This window comes from Jaculus jaculus, chromosome 15, assembly GCF_020740685.1.
Source record: "Jaculus jaculus isolate mJacJac1 chromosome 15, mJacJac1.mat.Y.cur, whole genome shotgun sequence".
Classification (NCBI taxonomy): Eukaryota; Metazoa; Chordata; class Mammalia; order Rodentia; family Dipodidae; genus Jaculus; species Jaculus jaculus.
In genome coordinates this window covers 52958776-52984759 of record NC_059116.1, presented here as the reverse complement: position 1 = coordinate 52984759, position 25984 = coordinate 52958776, and the positions used below count along the sequence as shown (strand labels likewise).

Below are 25984 nucleotides of genomic sequence, written 5' to 3'. Positions count from 1 at the left end.
TCTATAATGCCTCCTAATTGGGGCCAAGTTTTTTTTTTTTTTTTTTTTTTTGGTTTTTTTCGAGGTAGGGTCTCACTGTGGTCCAGGCTGACCTGGAATTAACTCTGTCATCTCAGGGTGGCCTTGAACTCATGGCAATCCTCCTACCTCTGCCTCCCGAGTGCTGGGATTAAAGGCGTGCGCCACCACGCCCGGCTCCAATCAAGTTTTTTAAGGGAAACTCCCAAGAGCATAGTCCAGGTGGTAGGAGTATTTCAGTTAGACATGAAGATATCATTACATATAGAATATGTGCTAAGTTAATTAATCTCTCTTTCTGTTGTTAGAGATAACCATGCTTTAGTTTTTACAAGAACCTATGTCTTCATTGTGGAGACAATATGCAAGAATGATGATGGTGGGTTGGAGAGATGGCTTAGCAGGTAAGGCACTTTCCTGCAAAGCCAAAGAACCCAGACTCAATCCCCAGGACGCACATAAGCCAAATGGATAAGGGGGAACACATCTAGAGCTCATTTGCAATGGCTGTAGGCTCTGGCACACCCATTCTCTCTCTCTCCCTATTTATCTTTCTCTCTCTCAAATAAATAAATAAATAAAAATATTTATAAAAATAATGATGATGGTGACTGAGACTTTCTGTTGTGAGAGATGACCATTTTTCATTCTTAGAAGAACCTACATGTTGATTACAGAGACAAGATACAAGAATGATGATGGTGACTGAGCACTGATCTTTGAAATGAAGTGCAAGGCACAGGAGAAACTCGCACTTGACTCTATTCTGTGATCAGAACTAATCACACACATGAGTCCATGTGCAGTTGATAGAAACAAACTGAGTGTGCAAATAAGAGAGAATTGTAGCTCCTGCACATGGGAAGCACCTGGGTATGTACAAGCACTCACTGTATTATAAATTCATGCACAGAAGAAGAGAAGTGAGAACTCTAAATGTTAACTTTATAAGTTTAACTAGACTAGGCCTCATTTTGATAAATATCAAATTACATTTTTTTTGCTATTTGCATAAAATGCTAGTTTATATTCAGAATATGTATGAGTATTTCTAAGGTATTCAAGAGTCTGTTTCCTTAAATTTATAACACAGTTTTATTATGTTTTTAGTATTTGTTTAAGAAATAGAAATTTCATGATAAACCTAATGAAATAATTAATATAATTAATCCACTGTGAAAGCAAACCCTGTAAGAGTTTTTAAAAAAGAGAAGCTCACTTGGAATCAATGAAATTTGAAAAATAATTAGGCTCATATTTCTATGTTTGTATAAACTTAGTGCATAGTCATCTTTTCAGCATATGGCATTTGTCTCTGGGTCCAAGCTGGCTTACTATTATATCCTACCTGGAATACAGGGAAGGGAATGAATAAGTAGATTGATAGATAAAATGCCAGTTTTGACTTCCTTCCCTTCCTTCCTTCCTTCCTTCCTTCCTTCCTTCCTTCCTTCCTTCCTTCCTTCTTTCCTTCCTTCCTTCTTTCTCTTTCTTTTTGTCTCTCTCTGTTTCCTTCCAATTCTTTCTCTCTCTTTCTTCTTTCTTTCTTTCTTTCTTTCTTTCTTTCTTTCTTTCTTTCTTTCTTTCTTTCTTTCTTTCTTTCTTTCTTTCTTCTCCCCCTCCTCCTCCTCCTCCTCCTTCTTTTTTTTGAGTCAGGATCTCATTCTAGTTAAGGCTGATCTGGAACTTACTTGTTAGCTCAAACTGGCCTGCTAGTCATGGCAATCTTCTTACCTTATCAGCCTTCCAAGGGCTGGGATAAAGGTGTGCCACCATGCCTGGCTCAAGGTTATATTTTCAATGCTGTCATTCATTAACTTCTATGAACTTCTTTAAAAGCTGCACAATTAGGCATTATATGTAGTAGCATCATTTGTGATTGATGCCAGAAAGATAGTTCTTCTAACTCAATTAGGATTCAACTCTTATGATGGTAAATCATGTATACTATTTTGTTTGTTTGTTTGTTTTGTTTTTCGAGGTAGGGTTTCACTCTAGCCCAGGCTGACTTGGAATTCACTATGTAGTCTCGGGGTGGCCTTGAACTCACGGCAATCCTCATACCTCTCCCTCCTGAGTACTGGGAATAAATACATGCACCACCACAGCCAGTTATGTATGTTATCTTTTAAAATATTTTGTTAAATTTTTCGGCACTTGCCTTCAAAGTCTAAGAATCCATGTTTGAATCTCCAGGTCCCATGTAGCCAGGCATACAGTGATGCAAGTGCGCAATGTTGAACATGCACACAAGGGGCACATGCATCTGTAGTTCATTTACAGCCGCTGGAAGGCCCTAGCACATCCATTCTCTCTCTCTCAAAAATAACAAAAAATTCTTAAAATGTTATAAGAATGTAGAAAAATATACTTCATTCTCCTCAAACCTCATCAGAAAACAAATCAAGTTCCCTTTGAAGCCATTTGGATTTGCTATATAAGGGGAATGATTTTCTAGATTGTTCTTTAGAAGGATTCTTAAAGAGTTGTTGGGATAACTAAGAGATGATTCTACTTAACAGTGTTGAAACATAATAAGTACTCAATGAGTACTCTAAAGGTAGGAAATTACTTTTTTTTTCTTTGTGTGTGTGTGTGTGTGTTTATTTGTGTATGGTTTTATATTTTGTCTTTTTGATGTTAAAGACTGAATATATGGCCTTGTATATGTGAAAGAAATTACATGACATTTAGAAGGACAGTGAGGCACATATTTTGCAGACTGAAATAGAACTCCTGCACTTTCATCACATTATTTTCACTTCTGAAAGACACTTAGAAAGTTGCTTTAGCCCTCAGTCCCAAGGGCAAGACAGAACTTAACTCCACAGATCTGTAATGTGACATGCAATTAATGCTCTATGAGCCGTTTGCTAGAAAAGAGTTCAGTGGTCATCAGTTAAAACACTGTGATGATAATTTCAATTACTAGCTAATTTCTAGCTTTGTGAATATACTTTTCTTTGAAAGTATGATTGCATTCATTTCTGTGTCCTCCTATGAGCTGAAAGTGCCCATTCAGTGGGAACTGCCTGCTTTGGGAGGGCAATGACTGAACAGGAAAGCAAGACTTTTCATTGGCATTGTTTGGGAAAAGGCAAACATTACTATTTTTGTTTGTCCATTTGGGTCTTTTTTTTTTTTTTTTTTTTCAAGGTAGGGTTTATGCTCTAGCCCGGGCTGACCTGGAATTCACTTTGTAGGCTCTGGGTGGCTTTGAACTCATTTGAGCTCACAGAGGTCCTCCTACCTCTGCCTCTAGAGCTTCTGGTATTAAAGGCATACATATTCCACCACACCTTTGAAAGGACAAATTCCATAAAGGTAGAATTAAATAGCTTTCAGAACTTGGTACAATGATCTGAATATAGTTTTGTCATCATAACGTCTTGATAGCACTCATAAGAATTAATGCACTCAAAGTAGAAAGATTTGTACTCCAATTACCATCTTACCTGGTTGATCTCACAGAATACTGAAGATGAGTTATCAGGAAATGGGTTTGAAGCTGGCAGTTGTTTGCCTAGACCTTTGCTCTGGAGTGTTGCAAGGGCACACAGTTGGGGATACTCTGTGAGAACACAGAGCAGAACACTCCACAATCTGTTGCTCTCACATTGACTACATTTCAACTACCACCAAATGCATCCTAGGAGTCCTTGGGAACCACGAAGATGAGAAGCAGACACAGCTTGACAAACGTCTCCCTCCCAGATCAATCTTCCTAGCTCTCTAAGAGAGGTGTGATCACTGTAAATCTTTTCCTGCAGTTGATTTATATTGTAATTAACGCAGAAAGGAAGCACATACAAGGCCAAAAGCAGAAAAGTAGCACACAATTTTCATGGAAAGTTTTTTCCCACCTGTAGGTCAAAGCACCAGGGAGTATTAGGAAAAAAATATGATAAGGAACTGGTGATGCTCACTGCCATGAAGTGGGAGAATGCTTAGTCAACTGCATCTTCTGTTTAAAGATTTACATTTCAGAAGTTTAAAAAAACCACATGATAAATTGATCTTGCAGCTTATAAAAGCAGTATTTCAGCTTCAATGTTTTTATTTTTTGTTTTAATCAAATCATCTCCCAAAGCATTTCAGTGGAAGTTTATTAACGAGGCAACACTGCTACTGATGCTTTGTGGTGCACCACTGCCATGGCAGGGGAGAGCCACAGCTTCTCCTGTGCATGCTGGCCAAACCTTCAGAAGAGACAAGAGAAGTCACGATTGCACAGCTGAATGGGTTTGAAGAAAGAAAAAATTGTTACTTTACCTTTTCTTAATGCCATTTTAATAGATTTTTTGGTGGGGGAGCATTCATTAGAAACATATTGTAGATTTTAAGTGATATTTCAAGTGCTATGAGATTCCATAAATATATAAGTTAAAAATTCAGTTAAGTTAAAAATAATTGTAGAGGCTGTTGCTGGGGGTGGGGACAATTTGGAGGACAATGAGATTGCCTTTCCATTAAGTAATATTACTTAAATTAAGGAGAAAAATGATCACATCTTTGACAGCATTGGCAGTGGCGAAGAGAAAGTGATACTTTAACATTATCTACCATACACCAATAGTTTAAAAACAGAGTCTTGCTTATCCTAAATCAATATAACCTAAGGTGGGAAAATATTTTGAATGTCCTACTTTAGTCAATTAGGCATGAATATCCATGTGAATCTCATGCTCACACAAATGAACAATAATGCCCAGTGATCCTCCAGACTTGGGAGACATCTGGGTAATTGCTGCCTTACTTTGTTCTCTTAGGTGATTTAGTATATTCTTCATGGAACTGAACATGAGTACCAGCTTTTCCCAAGTTAGTCTTGTAAATAAAATGAGACACTACCTCATTTTTCTATCCTCATACTTACTACTAGCTTAATCAGTCATTTAATCCTAGTTGGATGATAGGCAAAGAGCCCCCTGTGTGTTTCTATAATGAAAATCTTGTCTTCTTGGTCAAAAATTTTATAAACACTAGATAAGCAGTTTCATTATTTCAAGAGTCATGGAGCATAATACCATGTAAGTGATCTCACAAAATCTGATGTTAAATAACAAAATTCTGGTTAAAATTTAAAAATTTTTCACTTCTAAATTATCTACTTGGTATTTTATTGAGCAGCAACTTTTAAGATTCTCCCAAAAGTGCTTGACCTGTAATTCACAGTTCCAGAAATAGGTGGTACCCACATTGACCTATTGATTGGGGAGATCTATGAGGTTCCCCAAACAATACAGGCTTCTGTCAAAGCACTTGAATACCTGCCTGAGGTAAAATGTAAGACCCTATTGTTGAAGACACCATATGCTTCTGACACAGACGAAGAGAGCTGACAGGAACCCAGAAGAAAGCCAGTTTCCAAACAGCCCATTTAGTGCTGGAAAGAGCCACATGAGCTACATGGGGAAAGTGGCCAACAACAGTATAAGCAAGCAGGAGTCTGAGCTATTCAGAAGCAACCAGCCTTATTAGAACTGCACACCAGTGAAATGGTGGTGCACAGCCTTGGTGTAACCAATGGCTTTCTGATTGGCTAAGAGATTCATTCAGTGGAAAGGAACCCATATCTGGAACTGGGAACCAGTTCTGAATCCTATGGAGACAAACATTATGCTCTCCAATGTCAAGCTTCCACTAGTCTTTGGCTAAAAGATGAGCTACACCCACCAAAATCTCCCTAAGTATCCCTATGCGTATACAATTTAACCTATGTGGCTTCACTCTCCTTTGGAGAATTTGTTTTACTTTTTCAGAAGTTAGCAAGACCAGAGGTGATAAACCATCCCTTGCATTTCAGCTAAGGCCCAGGTGGAACCACAGAGGAAAATGGGGAGATGAGCAAGAGTGCCTATTCCATGGTGAGTCTGACAGTGACAGGCTGAAGCACAAGATGCTGAGGACACTCAACACCTACCAAAGCAGAGATCCGGAGGATCCTAAGACCTCATCACTGAAGTACACTTAAAACACATCCATCACAGCTTAGGGAGTTTTGTAGTAGAGAAAGGTGGAAAGATTGTCAGAGCCACAGGTTGGGGTGTTCTTGCAGTCAGGTTGACATTGTTGGCAGAAATCATCCAACCAAGAGCAGCTGTGGGATAAAAGAGGTGTAGATTGGCTTACAGACTCTAGGGGAAGCTCCATGATGGCAGGGGAAAATGAAGGCATGAGCAGAGATGGACATCACCCCCTGGCCAACATAAGGTGGACAATAGCAACAGGAGAGTGTGCCAAACAATGGCAAGGGGAAACGCTACAACACTCATCATCCCGCCCCCAACAATACACTACCTCCAAGAGGCTTTAATTTCCAATTGCCATCACCTGGGGAGACTAGCATTCAGAATACTTAAGTTTATGGGGACATCTGAATCAAACCACCACAGATGTCATGCCTCCCACTAATAACTGCTGCTCCCACAATGCATAACCCACAACCCCAAGGGAAATACCAGCAACCCACTGAGGGGGGTCCTCCAATGGAATGGGGGCAGGGAGGAGGGCAAAAATGGTACCAGCACATGATGAATCCATACAAAGTATATTCTTAATTTAAAAGAAAAGAGATTCTCCCAAATATAATCTGGAAAGACTACTTGTATGGAGAAAAAGAAAGGGGCTTGGAAGATGGCTCAGCAAGTAAGTGCTTGCTGTACAAACATGAGAACCTCAGAGGTCCTTACTCATCCCAAGTTTGATTTCCTAATACCCAGCTCAACAGATGAGCTTGGCATGCTTGCCTATATCCCCAGTTTTGTGAAGATCAGAGTCCCAGAACATTTCTGGGGTTTGCTGCTCTGCCAGTTTGATCAAAAATGTCAACACTGAGGTCAGTGAGAGAGACTGTCTCAAGGAAACACATGGCTGAGCAATAGTCTTTTCTTTGGTCTCTGCACGTGTGCATCATCTACACACATTCACAGATACCACACACACATCCCCCATGCTACACATACATAGACACAAAGAATTAAGGTAAAGTGAAATCTTAGCTGGGTGTGGTGGTGCCTATGAATAATCCTAACATCCTGAGGGTGGGGTGTTCCTAGCCAGCCTGAGCTACATAATGGGACCATATTGCAAAAGAACCAACTAATCAATTACCCAAACAACAATCCTTCAGATCTTGTGGTTTAAGTTTCATGGTCGGTGCTTATGAGGATATTGTGTCTGCTATGTCTAAAGCATTGCTCCTGCTTCAGTGGGAATCAATGGGTATAAAGGTGGGAAAGCAGCATATGCATTTTCAGAAAAGATTGCCCCCCATGAGGTAATTACAGCTCAATATATAGCTTGACCTCAAGAAACATGGAGACAACTAGTTTAGCAATATGGAAGATGGAATCAGATTGGACCACAGATGGTGATTTTGAGGAGAGCAATGCCACAACTACCTGTGAGCTTAGGGACATTGCAAAGTGATCAATGCTGACCTTTAAAATTCAAAACAAGAAAGAAAAAGCATCAATTTACTTGGGGAACATTATTTTCTGTATTTATCAGTGTTTCTGGGGGAGCTAGAAAATAAATCTAAATAGATAAATTGACTCTCTTACATAGGGTCTTAACTATCATATTTTAAGGGGAAATGACAGCTGAAACCCATGAACAAGAAAAGGGCATCATCAAGGCTAAATTAGTGATGGAATATCAGTTCAACATGGAAAGAATGGCTTTTTTGTGTATGTTTTGTTTTTTCAAGGGAGGGTCTCACTCTAGCCCAGGCTGACCTGGAAGTCACTATGTAGTCTCAGGGTGGCCTTGAACTCATGGCGATCCTCCTACCTCTTCCTCCCAAGTGCTGGGATTAAAGGCATGTGCCACCACACCCGGCATGTATGGGATTTTGTTGTTGTTGTTGTTGTTTTCTATTTCACCTGAACTGTCCCACTAAGAGCATATGGTCATCGTTAAAATCCTGGGGACTTGTTTATGGATGAAATCTTACAGGTGAAATGAGGTACACATACCATCACAAACAAATGCAGAGTTTAGAAATTATCCTTTGCTGTACTAATTTGAAAGATCTCTAGGATGCAGAAGTGAAGAGTTTTTGTTTAGAGGTTATATGTCATACACAAGAAAACCACAATTATAGATTGCTCTCAAGGTAAAAGTATATAAGCCCCATTCCAATGCTCATGAAAGCAACCCTAATCTAATTCAGTGACACCCCCCCCCACACACACACATAGGAAGAGAATTATTTGGGAAGAAGAATGGGTTTAGCAGGAGTGGGAGGGTAATAAGAGAAGGTAAGGGAGGGGAGTATGATTTAAAATACATTTTGTATATATATATGGAATTGTCAAATAAAAATAAATAAAAAAATGAAACCACTCTAAAGAGTAATTTGTTAGCATTTTTAAAATTTCGGACTCCCAATGTGTTTTCCTCTTCCTTTTCTTCCTCCCTTTCTACAGTATTATTCTCTTTTTCCATTTATTATTAAGCATTTATTATATCTAAGGCATCAAGTCACGAGGCTTCTAAAGATATAAACCTTCCTCTAGCAGGGACGTACACAATGTTGATCTTGCCCTCCAGGAGACCTATAGGAAACTCTTTGTAGGAGGCTTTTTCCTGCTCTTCGTAGTGGGGGGGGGGGAGGCTTTCTAACATTGGGTTTTTGATGACAGGGAGCTTGAATGGGTCCACTAAGCTTGACTGTTGAATATGGGAAGAATGTGCCTAAAACGGGTTCATACTGCTGCGATTATTTGCAGTGATGGGAGCTCATCTACAGGCTCATTTTAAAGGATCACTGGGTCAGTACCATTTGTTTAGTTGTGAGGGAGCTATGATTTAATCTCTGCAAGCCTTTTCACAACTCCTACTTAAGAGCTCCTTCATAATCAAGTTTACAGCAATGTTCGAAATCTTCTTGCTCCTCTTTTTTAAAAAATATTTTATTTATTTGTGTATTGATTTATGAGAGAGAGAGAGAGAGAGAGAGAGAGAGAGAGAGAGAGAGAGAGAGAGAGAGAGAGGAGAGAATATGAATGAGAATGGGCAAACCAAAACCTCTATTTTATAAATGTTTATTATTTTTCTTCCCTTGGAACCAGCTCTCACTATGTAGCCCAGGCTTGCTGTGGGCTCCACAGGCAGTTCCAAAATTCATTATTGGTGTAGGTATAACTAGAGCTTCCTGGGGCCAGGCAATGATTTCTAAGTTTATTTGTCAATATTTTTATTTATTTGAGACAAAGGTATGAGAGTGCCTGGGCTAATAAGTCCCTTTCACCACTGAGCCATCTACTCAGACCCCATTGTTAAGTTTAGAAGTAAGTATATGTAAGTTGAGACTGTTTAACAATAATGCTGCTTACTAATCTCACATGGAAGTTTTGTTTTGTTATACTGGAGATTGAATTTAAGGTATTGTACATGCTAAGCACTGTGCCACTGAGCCCTATCACCAGCCCGTTTTTTTTTTTTTTTTTTTTCATTTTACTTCTTTTATTTTCAGATACTCTTCCCAAGTTGCCCAGGCTGGATTTTAACTTTGTAGTATCTTAGGTAGGCCTTAAAATTTCCATCCTCCGGTCTCAGCTCACAAAGTAGCTGAGATTATAAAATGTTGTGAATGTTTTGTTAATTGTTGTTTATTGTTTATTGTTCATTGGCAACTAGACAAAATTGTGTATGAAAAACATGCTTATATGAAACTTAGCATCACATTTTGATTTTATTTAATAGGGAAGCTACATATATATTTCTATATATTGTCTTTGGATTTCAGCAATTTTCACCTTATTAATTTTAGTAAAAGCATGACTTACAGAAGCTGACATACCATACACATTAAAGCACTTCAAAGGCCTAACCAAATGATTTGTTTTCCTGCTATGACCTAAATCTGAAGGACCATGCCTTCTAGTTATTACAAATTACAGTTTCTACTTTGCAGACCCTGTATTTATTTATTTATTTATGTAAATTTTTTATGAGAGAGTGAGAGAGCAAGGGAGCAAGAAAGCATGTGTGAGGGAGAGAGAGAGAGAGAGAGAGAGAGAGAGAGAGAGAGAGAGAGACATTTGGTATGCCAGGGCCTCCAGCCACTGCAATCGAACTTCAGATGTGCATCACTATGTGTGACCTTACATGCTTATATCACTGTTTGTGTCTGGCTTATGTGAGACCTGGAGAGTTGAGTATGAGTCCTTAGGCTTCACAGGCAAGTGCCCTAACTGCTAAGCCATCTCTCCAGACCCTGTATTTATTTTTTAATATTCTTTTTTACTATGTTTGCATACACACCATAACTTGTTAGCTTATATATTTGATGTTGTATGGTATGGTTTTGAATGTTTGAAATCAATAAGATAAGTTACTAAGATATTAATTTAGTTGGGTTCAATTTAACTGCACTGTAAATGTATGTCTTTTTTATTCTTTCATAAAGCCCAGGATTTAATTATTTTCATCTTTATTTTAAAAGTTTTGGGAAAACTATCTCTTGAGTATAAAAGTAACTTAGGGCTGGAGAGATGGCTTAGCAGTTAAGCTCTTGCCTCTGAAGCCTAAGGACCCCGGTTCGAGGCTCGGTTCCCCAGGTCCCACGTTAGCCAGATGCACAAGGGGGCGCACACGTCTGGAGTTCGTTTGCAGAGGCTGGAAGCCCTGGTGTGCCCATTCTCTCTCTCTCCCTCTATCTGTCTTTCTCTCTGTGTCTGTCGCTCTCAAATAAATAAATTAATTAATTAAAAAAAGTAACAATCCTGTATCATTTATGAACTATCCTCTTGAGGTTAACTTGGTAATTGGAATGAACATCAACAAAACCCTGCGTGTACTCCACCTCGTTCTTCACACTGGTGGAGCTCCCAGCTCATTTCTACTGATGCTCTGTTCTTGGAGTGGACTACTCATCAAAGAAAGCCTCCCAGACTGATGAGCACTGAGAGATTTGTTCTCAAGTATAAAAATTTCTTGAATTCACCCTAAAAAAAAATCAAACAAAAATTACTCTTCTCTTGAATTTTGAGTTCACCAGTACTTCAACTCACCTTAAAACACAGTGCCCTTCTTATCTATCACTTTTCTTCTATGTCGTCATTGCTTTCAAAAGTGTGTGAATATGAAGAGGGAGAAGTACTTGAAAATAAGTATTCAAAATATTTAGAATTGAAAATATCAAATCCAGGAGTACAGGATATAGTCAGTCACAAAAACAAACAGAGGTGAACAATTTGTTCTTTACCTAGTTTTCTACATTGGTCCTCAAACTATTCCTAGATAACGTGTTCCTTGGGAAAAGACATTGTATATGCTCATTCTAAATTCTTAGAATCTGGGCCACTTGGTAGTCTTCTGCATGTGCTCAGTATAGATTTTTTGGACTGAGTCATCACTATTACATAACATATACGAGGGGAATAATAATATTAGTATCTGTGTTATATTTGTCTATTATAATGTCACCAGGAAATAAGTAAATTATTGAAATAACTTGGTGGGGGTATCATAAGGAAAGGGCAAATATTTGAGTGTAGATAAATAATATATATATATATATATATATATATGATATTTGATATATGATATATGATATGTAATATATATATATTCACTACCATAGTAACAACAAAATGGTCATGGTCATGAATGGACATGGAGGAAACACCTAGAAGAGTAGTGGTCACAACAAAGTGTTGGTATATGGTTAACTTTAACATTTTCTTTGGTAGTTGTGCCATCCGAACCTTAATGGACAATTTTTAAATTTTAGCAATTGTAGCACATGCATAGTTACATACATATCCTTATAATTTTGCCCTTAATAAACAACTGATGCTATTAACTTTATTTTCAACTACTTACTAGTCATTTGTACATCTTTGTGAATTCCCCATTTAAATATTTTGCCCTTTTTAAGTTTATTATATTTTTTATTAACAACTTCCATAACTGTAAACAACATCCCATGGTAATGCCCTCCCTACCCCCACTTTCCTCTTTGAAACTCCACTCTCCATCATATACCCTTCCCCTCTCAATCAGTCTCTCTTTTATTTTGATATCATCATCCTTCCCTCCTATTATGATGGTCTTGTGTAGGTAGTGTCAGGCACTGTGAGGTCATGGATATCCAGGCCATTTTGTGTCTGGGGGAGCATGTTGTAAGGAATCATACCATTCCTTTGGCTCTTACATTCTTTCTGCCACCTCTTCTGCAATGTACCTTGAGCCTTGGAAGGTGTGGTAGAGATATTGCAGTGCTGAGCACTCCTGTCACTTCTTCCCAGCACCATGATGCCTTCTGAGTCATCCCAAGGTCACTGCCATCTGAAAATAGAATGTTCTCTACCAAAGGTGAGAGTAGCATTAATATAGGTGTGAACATTAAGAGAAGTGCTTACTGGGCAGTTTGGTGAGCATAGTATATACATTTAGCCAGAGAGCAGCAGATGTTACATCCCTAGGGCTCATGAGTACCTCTGATTTAGATTTTCAGTATCAGGGATGTATTCCCTCCCATGAAGCAGGCCTCCAGTCCAATTAGAGGGCATCTGGTTTCCATCAGGACAGACATGCCACTATTGCACCTGTTGGCTCATTTGGCCTGGATGGCCAAATATAAGGCTTGAAGTGTCACTGTTGAGTATCTTCACTGGTGATTTTTCTCTCTCCCATTAAGCTGCATGCAGAATGGCTTCTTCCAGCTTTCTGCCAGCTGGTCTACATGGCAGAGGTTATCAGCTCAGTTCAAGCAGGATCTTTCAGTGGCCTTGTAGCCCAAGTATGTGGCGTCTTCAGCAATAGGGTCTTACAATCTATTCCTAGTGGGAAAATAAGGGCCTTGGCAATAGCCTGTAATGTTTCAGAGGCATCAGGGACCTCCCTGATTTTGATTTTAATCCCCTCCCCACTTTTTTTGCTTGGATGTATTTATTTGGTTAAATTGAATTTGGACAGGTTTCTCATTTCTTTAAAATATATATTCTGGATCCAAGTTCATTAGTGGTAAGGCTTTTCTTGATGTCAACTAGGTAGGATTTGGAATCACCTGGGAGACACATCTCTGGTTAAGTCAGTGAGGGTGTTTCCAAAGAGAATTAACTAAGAGGGATGCAAATAGCGTCATCGGATGGATTGTGGTGCCAGACTGAATAGAAGGGGAAAAGTAAGTGGAGCACCAGCATTCGCCTCTCTGTTTCCTGACTTCAGATGCAATATGATCAGCCATCTCATTTTCCTGCTGTCACAGCTAAAGCTACACTTATAGATTGTGCCTCCGAACTATGATCTAAAATATATATTTTACTACTTAATATGCTTTTGTCAGGTATTTTGTCACAGTCAAAAGAAAAGTAACTAATCACATAATCTTTGGGAACATTTTATCCCTTTTTGTAGCCAGTAGTTTTAGTTTTTCAATGTATCCTGAGAAGAAGTGAAGCCTTACATATGAATGAAGTCCAATTTGTTATTTTAACCATATTCTTGGTAGTATGTTTAAAAAAATCCTTTACCTATCCAAGTTCACAAAGACATTTCTTGCTTTTCTTAGACATTTTATAGTTTCAGGTTTTAGAATCGATTTGAGTTTGTTTTTGCATATAGTCCAAAATAAGGGTCCAATTTTCATTTTTTCCATATATATGCAATTTAACAGAATCTTTTTATTAATAAACATAATTTCTTAAGTAAATTAGAGTCAGAGCTTTGTAAAAATCTGTTTTCAACAAATTTTTAAAATTTTTTTTTCTTTTTTCTTATTTTCTTTTTTTATTAATTAGTTTTGTACTCAGCAAATACAGTCAATTTGGTACCATTGTTGGGCTCATCCATGAACTATACCCTCCACTTGGCCCCTCCTTGTTGAGGCATTTTGGAGTTAGCCCACAGTTATGAGTAGGATAAATGTCTCTGCATATCATGACCCAACATGTGGCTCTGACATTCTTTCCACCCCCTTTTCTGAAAAATTTCCCTGAGCCATATTGGGTTCATTTTTGGTCTGCTTCAGTGATGAGGTGTTGGTGGCCTCTGGGTCTCTGGATCTCTGATTTGGTAGGAGTTGATTTTACTCTATGTTGATCTCCTTCACCCTTGTGTTGGTACCTGATTCACCAAGAAAAGAGCACCCATGCTTGTTTCGCCAATTGTTCTTAGTTTCAGCTGGGGCCCTTTTGAGGTATGATGGGGTGGTTCTCTCTTTAGGATCTGCATCTCTCTGAAAAAGAAAAGCAGATTCTCCAACGGAGAGTAAGTTAGCACTAGACAAATGAGATAACCCTTACTTTTTTTTAAAAGTTTTTGTTTATTTTTATTTATTTGAAAAGTGACAGATAGAGAGAAAGAGGCAGATAGAGATAGAGACAGAATGGGCATGCCAGGGCCTCCTGCCACTGCAAATGAACTCTAGACATCTGCGCTCCCTTGTGCATCTGGCTAACGTGGGTCTTGGAGAATCAAGCCTCGAACGGGGATACTTAGGCTTCACAGGCAAGCACTTAACCACTAAGCCATCTCTCTAGCCTAACCCTTACTTTTTTATAGAGAATTTAATAGGTGTAGGCGCTCTTGAAGCCCACGATTGGTGGTAGCTTGATACTGGAGAGCAGACTTATGTTTGGATATGGTTCTGACTTGTTTCCCAGGTCCAGCTATGGGTCTTGTACCACTGAGGGGATCAGTTAGCAGAATCAAGAGCAGTTGGTTCCCCAGCATGGCTGTGTGCCACTGTTGCACTTGTGTGGGCATCACAACAGGTTATTTGCTGCTAAGTATGTTAGACCATGATTTGCTTGAACAGATATTGGTTATTTTCCCTCAGTCACCCATGTAGCACTAGACATGCTGACTGTCTGGGGACTGACTCACTTCCAGCTTCCAGCCATGCCATTCCATTTTATGTGTCAATTGCATAAGGTGTCTTCAGTAGTAGGGTCTGACTACTAACCTTTGGTGGGTCATCAAGTACTCTGACAAGAATCTGTCTTTCTTTTAGGAAAACTGTAGGACTCTCTGATCAAAAGCTAAGTGTGGATGATAGCCACATGCTGGTACTGGGAGTTACAGGTCGGTGCCCACTACGAAAAGGAAGAAAAAGATAAGTAATATAAAAGAGTTAGAGAGAAGAGAGAGAGAAAGAGAGAAAAGCTGTAGAATATTAAGGTCAGTCTCCATCATACCCTCTCCAGTGTTTTCTGGCTCAGGTGTTCCCTCTAAGGGCCTGGTGAATCTTTAGCCATTTGGTCTGCCTTTACGGATGTAGAATTTTATGGTACTATTGTCGTTTGGGTCTAGATTTGTGATTCCCACCCCCTCTATTGCCATCCCCTCCCTCCCCACCCATCCTATTGTCTAGTCCACAGATGCTTTCTGGTATGTAAGGCAACGTGGGTAGATTCAGGCTAGGTGCTGTAGATGAGTGAGACTATGTGGTGATTTTTTTTTTTTTTCTGTGATTGGGTAAGTTCACTGAGAATGATCTGTTCCAGGTTCAACCATTTTTCTTCAGATTTCATTGTGTCATTTTTCTCTTACTGCTGTATAGAATTCTATTGCGTAGATATAACACATCTTAGTTATCCATTCTTCTAGTGATGGACATCTGGGTTGATTCCAGCTTTTAGCTATTATGAATTGAGCCACAACAAACATGGTTGAGCAAATCTCTCTGGCCTGTGGTTTGAAGGTTTTAGGGTAGATGCCCAGTAAGGGAATAACTGGATAGGTTGGTTTCTCTATAGTCAGATTTTTCAGGAGTCTCCAGATTGCTTTCCAAAGTGGTTGTACCATCTTACATTCCCACCAACAGTGGATTAGTGTTCCTACTTCTCCACATCCTCGCCATTTGATTTTTTGATGTTTTCTATGATAACCAGCAAATATTTTCTCCCATTCTGTGGGTAATCTATTGGCTTTGCTTATTGTATGCTTGTCTGTAAAGAAACTCTTCAGTTTCATGTGATTCCATTGGTTGAGTGACTGTTTAAGATCATGAGCTACTGGGGTTTTGTTCAGGAAGTCTTGTTCCATCCCTATATCTTGAAAAGTACTTCCTACATTTTCTTCCAGTACAAGTCGAGTTTTTGGTCTTATATTGAGGTCTTTGATCAATTTGTGCATGGCAAAATGTGTGGATCAAGTTACAGTTTCCTGCCTTTGGTTATCCAGTATGTCCAGCACCATTTGTTAAAGATGCTGTCTTTTTTTTAGCCTATATTGTTCGGGCCTTTGTCGAATATCAAGTAGCTATAGTTGCTTGACCCAAAGTCTGGGTCCTCAAGTCTATTCCATTGGTCTATACTCCTGTTTTTATGCCAGTACAATGCTGTTTTTATCACTATGGCTTTGTAATATAACTTTATATCAGGTATGTTGATGCCTTCAGAGGTATTTATTTTGTTGAGGATATGTTTGGACATGCGAGGCCTTCTCCCTTTCGCTATGAAATTTGAGATCATTTTTTTCTATCACTGTGAAGAACACTGTTGGGATTTTAATTGGGATGGCATTAAATCTATATATTGCCTTTGGTAGGATTGCTATCTTCACAATGTTAATTGTGCCTATCCAGGAGCCTGGGAGGTCTTTCCATTTTCTCAAGTCCTCCTCAATTTCTTTTTTGAGTGTTTTTATGTTTTCATTGTATAGATCTTTCATTCCCTTGGTTAACATTATTCCAAGGTATTTTATTTTTTTGTTGCCATTGAAAATGAGACCATGTCCCTTATTTCTTTCTCTGTATTTTTGTCATTTGCATATAGAAAGGCTACTAATTTTTATGCATTGATTTTGTATCCTGCTACTTTGCTATAGGAGTTAATCACCTTCAGGAGTTTTGGAATTTAGTTTCTTGGGTCTCTTACGTATACAATCATGTCACCAGCGAATAGAGGTAACTTAACTTCTTCTGTTCCAAATTGTACCCCTTTTATTTCCTTCTCCTGTCTTATTGCTTGAGCTAGGACTTCCAGTACTATATAGAAGAGCAGAGGTGAGACTGAACAACCCTGTCTTGTTCCTGATCTTAATGGGAATTCTTCCAGTCTCTCTCCATTAAGTATTATTTGGGCCTTAGGAGCTTTGTGTATTGCCTTTATTATGTTAAGATATGAACCAACCATGCAAATTCTCTCCAATGTTTTGATCATGAAGTGATGTTGCATCTTTTCAAAGGCATGTTCTGCATCTATTGAAATGATCTTGTGGTTTTTGTGTTTAACCTTGGTTATGTGGTGTATTACATTGACAGATTTCCGTATGTTGAACTACCCCTGAGTTCCTGGGATGAATCCCATTTGATCAAGATGGATAATGCTTTTGATATGTTGTTGGATTTGGTTTGTGAGGATTTTGTTCAGGATCTTTGCATCTAAGTTCATCAAGGAAATAGGCCGGTAATTTTCTTTTCTTGTGGCATCTCTGCCTGGTTTTGGAATGAGGGTGATATTAGCTTCATAAAAGGAGTTGGGTAGCTTTCCCTGTTCTCCAGTTGTGTGGCACAGTTTGAAGAAGATTGGTTTGAATTCTTCTCTGAAGGTTTGATAAATTTCAGCTGAGAAGCCATCTGGTCCTGGACTCTTCTTTTTGGGGAGGTTTTTTTTTTTTTAATTACTTTTTCAATCTCAATGAGTGTGATAGGTTCATTTAGGAGATTAATCTGCTCTGAGTTTAGCTTTGATAGATGATATGCGTCCTGGAATTTATCCATCTTTTTCCACATTATCTAATTTTGTGGAGTAGACGTTTTTGAAAAAAGTCCTGATGATTCTCCCAAATTCACTTATGTCTCTTGTAATCTCTCCTTTCTCATTTTGAATTTTGTTAATTTGAAGCATCTCTTTTTTTTGCTTGATCAAATTGGCCATAGGGTTTGTCAATCTTCTTTATTTTTTCAAAGAATCAGCTCTTTGTCTTGTCAATTGTCTTAATTGTGCTCTTAGTTTCCAATCCATTAATTTTGGCTCTGATTTCAATTATTTCCTTCCTTCTGGAGCTCTTTGAGTTGGATTTTTCTTGCTTTTCCAGTGCCATTAGATGGATAGTCAGGTTATTGACTTGTGATCTCTCTGTCTTTTTGTAAAGGCATTGAGTGCTATGAATTTTCCCCCTGAGTACTGCCTTCATTGTGTCCCATAAGTTTTAGTATGATGTGTTCTCATTGTCATTCAATTCTAGAAATTTTGGAATTTCATTTTTTATTTCATCCACTGTCCCTTTATTATTTAAAAGTGTGCTGTTCAGGGCTGGAGAGATGGCCTAGCAGTTAAGTGCTTGCTTGTGAAGCTTCAGGACCCCGGTTCAAGGCTTGATTCTCCAGGACCCACGTTAGCCAGATGCACAAGGGGGCGCACATGTCTGGAGTTTGTTTGCAATGGCTGGACACCCTTCAGCCATTCTCTCTCTCTCTCTCTCTCCCTGCCTCTTTCTGTCTCTGTCACTCTCAATTAAATAAATAAAAATGAACAAAAAAATTTTTTTTTTTAAGTGTGCTGTTCAGTTTCCAGGTGCTGTTGGGAATCTTGGTGGGTCTTTTGTTGTTAATTTCTAGTGTGATCTGATATCATGCAGGGAATTATGTCAATCTTCCTAAATATGTGGAGGCAGTCTTTGTGACCCAATATATGGTGTATTTTAGAGAATGTTCCATGGGCTGCTGAGAAGAATGTGTAGTCTGTAGACTTGGGATGGAAAGTTCTGTAGATGTCCATTAGGTCTAAGTGATCTATGGTTTTGTTGAGCTCTTTTACCTCCCAGTTGAGTTTCTGTTTGGATGATCTATTACTGATAATGGTGTATTGAAGTGCCCAACTATGATGGTGTTGGTTGCATATTTCTGTTTTGTTGTCAAGTAGGTTTTGTTTTATGAACTGTGGTGCCCCTGTGTTTGGTGCATACAGATTTATGATTGTAATATCCTCTTGAGGGATCATTCCCTTGGTAAGTAGGAAGTGGCCTTCTTTGTCTTTTATCATTATTTTTGGTTTTAAGTCTATTTTATCTGATGTTAATATAGCTATGCCTGATTGTTTCTTATTCCCCTCTGTTGGAATATTGTTTTCCACCCTTTCACCCTGAGGATGTGTCTGTCTTTAGTGGTTAGGTGTGTTTCTTGCAGGCAACAGATTGAGGGGTCTAATTTTTTGATCCATCCTGTTAGCTTGTGTCTCTTGATGGGTGAGTTAAGGCCATTAATATTTAGGGTAATGACTGTGAGATGTCATTTGATCCCTGCCATATTGTGTTTGTATATGTGGTTTGGTGTTTTCATGGACTTTGAAGTTTTTTGTGCCTACTCTGTGTTTGGTTATTGTTATCTGTTTCTTGTAGGCATTTGAGGTTGATTATTTGTTTCTTCTCTGTGGAGAATTTCCTGAAATACTCTGTAGGTTTGGTTTTGTGTTCATGTAATTGTGAAGCTGAGTTTTGTCATGGAAATTTTTTCTTTCACCATCAATTATGAGGGATACTTTTGCTGGGTAGAGTAGTTTGGGCTGGTAGGGATAGGTTCCTAAACTTTGCAGTATTTCATTCCAGGACCTTTTAGCTTTCAGGATTTCCACTGAGAAGTCTGGAGTAATTCTGATGGGGTTACCTTTAAAAGTGGTGTACTGTTCTTCCCTAGCTGCTTTTAGGATTTTCTCTTTGGTGTCAATGTTTAGAGTCTTAATTACAATATGTCTTGGAGAGTTTCTTCTTTTGTCCAGTCTGTTTGGATTTCTCTTGGCTTCTTGATGGGCCTTTCTTTTAAGAGACTGGGGAAGTTTTCTTCAATTATTTTGTTAAATAAGTTCTCCATGCCTTTGGTCTGAATTTCTTCTCCTTCTGGTATTCCATTGATCCTGATATTAGGATGTTTAGGTGTATCCCACAATTCCCTCATGATCTGTTCACAGAAACTTTTGAACTTACTGAAATTTTTGAACTCTTGAACTGTTTCTTCCATCGTGTCTTCCAGATCAGAGTTTCTCTCTTCCACATGGCTGACTCTATTCTTGAGTGCTTCTAGAAAGTTTTGGATTGGTTCAATTAGGTTTGCATTTTCTGTGTATAATTTCCATCCCTCTGTCAAGCTCCTTTTTCACACTATTTTCTGGTTTTCTTGATGTTCTTGGAATTCATCCTTGCAATTCTTTATGTCTTCATTTAGCATTGCCAGCTGATTTTTTGAGGTCCTCTTTTTTTTCACTCTCCCTTATATCTCTTAACTGTCTTTGAACACCTTCCATTTTCTTATCTATTATATCTAGTCTAGTGATGGCAGCATCCACACTATCATCAGTCCCTTGTTGCTTTTCTGCAAGTTCTACCAGTAGCTTGGTCAGGGTTGTATTGCTTATAGGTTCATTTTGTTGTTCTGATCCTAATGACTCTTCTATGTTTTGAGTAGAGATGTTAATTGTAGGACTGGGTGATCTTAATAGATTTTCTTGCATTTGATTTTTCATGTTATTTCTTTTGCACTGTGTTCTGCCCATTGCAGTGTATGGGCATGTAGGTGAGTGGATCAGCTTGGGCTCAAGCACAGTAGAAATCTGAAGCAGTTTAAGGGAGTTGCCAAGCAGCCTGGGCTTTGGCTCTCACTTGCCAAAGCCACCTGAGCTCCTGCCTGGCCAGGGCACCAAAGTTGCCTGAGCTTTCACGCAGTAATGTGCTATAGCTGCCTGTGCTCATCCTAGGAGGGACAGTGAGGCATCAAGCACTGAAGCAGCCCTAACTCTGGCATGGCAAAACAGTGGGACCTGGAAGCAGTCGACACTCCCTAGCAAGTGACAGACACAGTATGAGCTCACTTGAGAAGTTGCAATGGGCCTGGGCTCATGTGTGAATATGCAGGGGCTGTAGCAGTAAGTGGGCAAGTGGGCAGAGCAGGGTAAGTTTCCAAAAGTGTGAATCTGTGCAGCGGTGCCGTATGGTGGGCAAATTGATCAAAGGAGCCTGAGCTCCAATGGGCCAACAGGCATAGCCTGGCCAAGGTCACTCATGGGCATGGGTAGCAGTGCAATCACCCCTGTGCAGTGAGGCAAGTGGAACTATGTTGGCCTGGAGCCCTTTTTCTACAGTAAGTGCAGGAGTTACCTGAAGCTGGGACTGTGAGTATGGCAGCTGCTTGGGGGAGGGGTGGGCTACCCACACACGAGGGAATCAGCAATTCACTGTTTTTTCACCTCTGTGCCCTCCCACTGGTAATCTATTGGAGATTGCTCTCCACTAAAAGACCCAGTGGACCCTTAATGTCTTGTCTTTCTTTCCCGGGGCTGTGCAGCATAGTTAGGCATTTGCCATCTTGGCCGAAGTCTTTCCTGTTTTCAATAAATTTGAGTTTGTTTCTGTCCCTAGGTTTTGCTCTTGGAGATAGAAATAGCTGGTATATTTTGGTCCAGTGTCCCATCTTTTGGTTGCTATTTCTTTATTACAAAGCTTGAATCCCCACATTTTTTACTTTCAAAACAGAATTCAGTGCATTCTTCACGTCTTCTCAACAGCGATGCCTAACCATCTTCCCTTTGGAATCAGTGTTGTTAAACACAAAGGTACTACATAGCCATTTTCCAAAACAATATTAGAATTGAGAATAGGTATTCTAAAGCAAATTAATACTGCTACTGCAGGAATGTGCACACCTTGGTATGGGAGGAAGATCTTGCTGAGGATGGGGTAGGGGCAGAACACCATCTTGTTATAGTTGACTAGATAAAACAAATTTCACAGCAACTTTCTCCAACTCTTTCTGAACAGGACCCAATACCCTGGGCATTGCAAGCAATGGCTTCTGAAGCAAGATGTGCTTCCAAGAAGATGAGAAATCCAGAGTCCATCAAGACTGGTCACAGACTAGATCTGGCACTTGAGGACAATCTTCTTGTCCACGGAGATTAGGGAAGAGATTATGGGAGAGGCAGCTGCTCACATCCAGGCACACTTTCTCCCCAGTGAAAATTAGTGCACCCCCTAGATGGAAGGGGTGGCAGATGAATGTCAATTAGCAGAATCTTCACAATCATCTTGAGCTTCTCATTCAAGTCAGCCTTGCCAGTTAATTCAACAGGCTGCCATGCTGAATGTGACAAGCAGCACAGCCCCAAGGATGGTCAAGTGCTCCATCTGGATCTCAAGTTTTTGGAACTGAACCTGATCCATCAACACTGTGTCAGGAAAAGGTGGTCCCATTTCAGAAGCTTCAGGTATGCTTGATTCTGGACAGCAACAAATCCAGAAGCCCCTCCCCCAGCTGGCACTAGTCATAAGGTCACTTGAAGCTTTTTCTGGCTACTAGGTAACAATGTCCAAAGTGACTGTTTCCCCAAAACCTTCTGAAATTTCTTCCTCTCATATTTAACTGACTGCTGGATGAGATGTGGCTTAATGCTCATGACAGCAAAGTTTGCTATGTTTACTTTCATTTGGTCTAACAAAGAAAATATTGCCTTGAAAAGGGGCACTATTTCCTTGATGTCCTTTAGTTTCTTAACTTTCTCATCTCTAGCAGTTGCACACCACATCCTCATCATATCAATAATTAATTCTGCCAGCTTGGCAATATCTAGGGTCCTGTTCTCTTCTTCCTGCCTGGTCAGATCCAAGCCTAAGATTTCTGTTACCTAGTTTCATAGTCTAGTGTGGCCAGACATCAAAAATACAATGCATTTTTGATCTCTCCTACGAGCTTAATGGCATGGTCATGTGTTGAGGGGGTCTTTACTTAGCTGGGCACTCAAGCAATCCCCAAAAGTTTTATGTACAATCTCTTTTACTATCTTTTCCAAGCTGTCTTTTGGTAGTTCAGCTAGTTTAATCTGGAAATCTTCATTAACTACAATTTTGTGGGCTAGAGCCATGTTGGTGATACCTTCACTGTCTCTGGAAATTCTTTACTCTTACAAAGAGGAGGGCTGACTGTAAAAAAAGAAAAGAAAAGAAAAACCTCAATGTAAGAGATTTGCTAGTAGAGATCAGAATTTCTGCTACAATAAGAAGGGCATTGTTCTGGCATAGGACAATAACTTCAGTTGTGCCTGTATTAAAATATTCTAACATTTCAAGTAGCAAAAGAACTTTAGTTCTTTTCATATTAGCTACAGTTCTAAAAGTATAGATCATTTATATAATGCTCAAAACGTCTGGTTTTCACTAAGTCTGACCAATGGAAAATTATTACAGTGAATCAAAGGTGAAAACTTAAATTACAATTTTTATTGCCCAATAAGCTGGGGTTTATACTATAACCCTTATGCCTCCTGTCTTGCTGAAAAAGAAAAAGGAGTTACCAAGTTTAAGATTATCTTGTCTGTTTCCATAGCAGTTTACTTTTGTGCTAACATTCTGTCTTGATGCCTAGCCACTATCATCCTTAATGCAGCATTGAATCTGATGTTATTCTTACTTGAGAGGATTTTTTAAAAATCTCAGTTTTGCAATTTTTACCTTTAGAAGTTCTTTTTCATACTCTCTATATTTTCATTTATAAATGTATAGTATAATGTACAGTCATTGCAAATGCATAGTGCAATCACTCTGAAACCTAAGCCACTTATAATTGATTAAATTTTGTTCTGATTATTGTTTGGATATTTATGTCTTTCTGCATATTTTGCTGGTTGATATTTTATTTAATGTCATACATTGTGAATTTTAACTATTCTTATGTTGAATACTTTTTAAAAATGCGTGTGTGTGTGTGTGTGTGTGTGTGTGTGTGTGTGTGTGTTTTCATGCCAAGGCTCTTGCTGCTGCAAATGAATTTCAAACACTTGTGCCAGTTATTGTGTTTAATTTATATGGAAGGCTTGTGAATTGAACCTGGACTGGCAGGCTTTGGCTAGACAGCAACTTTAATTGCCAAGTTGTCTTTCCAGAGTTCTGAATATTTTCACATTTCTTTAAGTAGTCCAGGCATTTGTCTATAGATGGTGTTAGATTACTTGTAAAAGCAATATGATCTTTCTGAGTCTGACTTTTAAATGATTTGTTGGAAAATTAATTGTAAAAGTTATCTAAAGAAAGCATTTCTTCCTTAAGGACTCTTGTGGATTTCATATGATAAAAATAAAACTGGTATTTTTTGTGTTTTTGTCTTTTAGCTTATTATTATTATTATTATTATTACTAACAACATATTTTGTATGGATCCATCATGTGCAGGTATCATCTATTCCCTTCTCCCTGTCCCCATTCCATTAGGGACCCTCCTCAGTAGGGTTGCAGGTATTCCCTATGGGGTTGTGAGTCAGGTGTTGTGGGAGCAGCAATCAGTTATTTTGGGAGGAGACAGAATGCCTTTGGGCATGATGTTTCAACCTATGGCTCTTACAATCTTTCTGACCCCCTTTTCTACAAAATTCCCTGAGCCATGGTGGGTGAGTTTTACATCTACTTCAGTGAGGAGCTCTTAGGAGCCTCTGGGTCTCTGATTTGGTAGGTTTTGAGTATCCTCAGGGTCTGTCCTCTACATCCTATTATTGATTATCAGGAACAGCATGGAAGCAACACTCTTGCTTGTCTTCCCAGTTCCTCTGTGGTTTCAGCTGTGACTTGGCTGAAATTTAAGGGGTAGTTTATCTCTGGTAGCTACCTTCTGTAAAAGAATAGATTCTCCAACAGAGAGTGAAGTCAGCACAGTTTAAATGGGATAAACGTTATCGAGGGAGAACTTGATGTATGTAGTCCCTTTTTAAGCAAAAGACTAATGACAGCTTGTCACTTGAGAACACAATCTTCATCTCTATAGGCTTCTGATCTTGTTCACAATTCGGAATATGGGTTCCTTTACACTGAGCAGATCTCTTAGCAAATCAGAAAGCTTGTTGCTTGGACTAGGAATTCTAGTACTACGTTGAAAAGCAGTGATGAGAGTGGGCACCTCTGTCTTGTTCCTGATATTAATGAGAACTCCTTGAGTCTTTCCCCATTAATTATTTGATCTTTAGGTGCCTTATATATAGCCTTTATTGTGTTGAAATATAAACCATCCAAGCTTATTCTTTCCAACATTTTGATCATGAAGTAGTATTGTATTTTATCAGAGACCTTCACTGCATCAGTTGAAATAATCATGTGGTTCTTATGACTAAGTTTATGTGGTGTGTTATGTTGACTGACTTCCATATGTTGAACCATCCCTGTATCTCTGGAATGAAGCTTACTTGATCAAGGTGGATGATGCTCTGGATATGTTTTTGAATTCGGTTTGCCAGCATTTTGTTCCAGATCTTTGAATCTAAACTCATCAGGGATATAAGCCTATAGGTTTCTCTTCTTGTTTTATCTCTCTGGTTTTGGTATTAGGGTAATGTTCATTTCATGAAAGGAGCTGGGAAGGATTCCTTGCTCTCTGATTATGAGAAACAGTTTGAGAAAAAATTGTTTTAGTTCTTCAGTGAATGTTTGATAGAATTCGCCTGAGAAGCCATCTGGTCCTGGACTTTTCTTTTTTTGGCGGGGAGGGGTTGATTACCTTTTCAATCTTGATGGATGTGAAAGCTTTGTTTAGGAGATTGATCAGCTCTTAGTTTTGGTAGGTGTAATGTGGCTATAAGTTCACCCATTTCTTCCATATTATCCAATTTTGTGAAGTAGAGGTTTTGGAAGTATGTTCTGGTGATTCTTCCCATTAACTGATATCCGTTGTGACCTCTCCCTTTTAATTTCTGATTTTGTTAATTTGTGACCTCTCTCTTTTTTAACTTGATCAAATTGGTCAGGGATTTATTAATCTTGTTTATTTTTTCAAAAAAAAAACAGGTCTTCATTTCATCAATTTTTAAAATTGTTTTCTTGGTTTACAATTCATTAATTTCTGCTCTGATCTTGATTATTCCTTTACATCAAGAGCTCTTAGGTTAGATTTCTCTTGGTTTTCCAATGCCTTTATATGGACAATTAGGTTATTAATTTGGGATATCTCCATCTTTCTTAGGAAGGCACTTAGTGCTATGAATTTTCCCCGTAGGACTGCCTTCACTGTGTCCCATGTATTTTGGTAAGTTGTGTTTTCATT

General features: G+C 38.9%; 1 protein-coding gene and 1 pseudogene across 1 annotated transcript in view; both read right to left on the bottom strand.

Annotated features, from left to right (window-relative positions):
* Nucleotides 1–25984, bottom strand: part of Ccdc178 (coiled-coil domain containing 178) — a 612453-nt gene that overhangs the window by 87880 nt on the left and 498589 nt on the right. The gene's annotated exons all lie outside the window — the stretch shown is intronic.
* On the bottom strand, nt 21457–25214 carry LOC123455106 (annotated as a pseudogene).